The 1,074-nt window shown below is 37.0% G+C and overlaps 1 long non-coding RNA gene across 1 annotated transcript in view; it reads right to left on the bottom strand.

Moving 5' to 3' along the window:
* The window catches only part of LOC106327804, a 9,379-nt gene that overhangs the window by 1,466 nt on the left and 6,839 nt on the right, over window positions 1-1,074 (bottom strand). The gene's annotated exons all lie outside the window — the stretch shown is intronic.

Genomic DNA, 1,074 nt, shown 5'->3' with positions numbered 1-1,074 from the left:
CCAAAACAAGTGATCTCACGCCCATGTACTAGATAATGGGTGAGACATGTCCATATTAAATCTCTTGAGTACCCTTTTCTGTATATACTATTTCATGCACAAGGATTTCATTGTTAATGTACTCAAGCTGTAATCCCAAACAAAACTTTGTTTTCCAAGATCTTTCATCTCAAACTCTTTCTTGAGATATTCAACTATTTGGGAAATTGTATCCAGAGGTTCCTAGGATATTCAGATCAAATAGTTTGATGATTATCAATATTGTTCTCAAGGATCTTGCCAAGACATTGATGGTTGATTCCATTCTATTTCTTTTACCATTCTTTTACCAGCTTTATATTTTTTTTCCTCCTGGTCTTAAAATAATCCGTGTACCTGGCCTTAAATATAATCACTCATAGTTGGCTCAAAATACTTTATTATTGTGGGAGAATCATATCCAACATATATCTCCATCCTCCTTTTGAGGTCCCATCTTAGTTCTCTGTGGTGGAGCAATTAGTACATAGACAACACATCCAAATGTCTTATGATTGGGTATGTCTGGCTCTTGACCCGTTAATAATTGTGATATGGGATATATATGCTCACTAAATGTCCTGATGTGTATTAACTTAGGTGCATGTAAATTTCGCGTGACCCAAGCTGTGAATGGGAGTTTTGACCTCATAAGTTATGGTCTATCAATCAGCTATTTGCGTTTTAAAAGATTTCGGCCAAGCCGTTCTTGGTATGGACATGTATCACAGAATTGTCCACACTTATCCCCATGGACATACCATAATCATTTAAACGCTTGGGACATGTATTCACCAGTATTATCTAGACATATAGTCTTTATTATGAAAAAGGAACTCGTAGCCATTTTACTGGTGATGGCCTAATGAGGTTCCCTTGTGTACATGCTACACACGTGAGATTCTTTGGGATAACTCTTCTTATCTCTTAATGTGTGCCTTTTGAATATCAACTTTCGCATCATGTTTGGACCAGGATGGCCAATCCGGTCGTGCCATAAACTATATATTTTCGCAGGCTTTTACCCTCTATCATACTGATCTATGCATAGTCTAG

Source organism: Brassica oleracea, chromosome C2 (assembly GCF_000695525.1).
Source record: "Brassica oleracea var. oleracea cultivar TO1000 chromosome C2, BOL, whole genome shotgun sequence".
In the NCBI taxonomy this organism is placed as follows: Eukaryota; Viridiplantae; Streptophyta; class Magnoliopsida; order Brassicales; family Brassicaceae; genus Brassica; species Brassica oleracea.
This window is presented reverse-complemented; position numbering and strand designations above follow the sequence as displayed.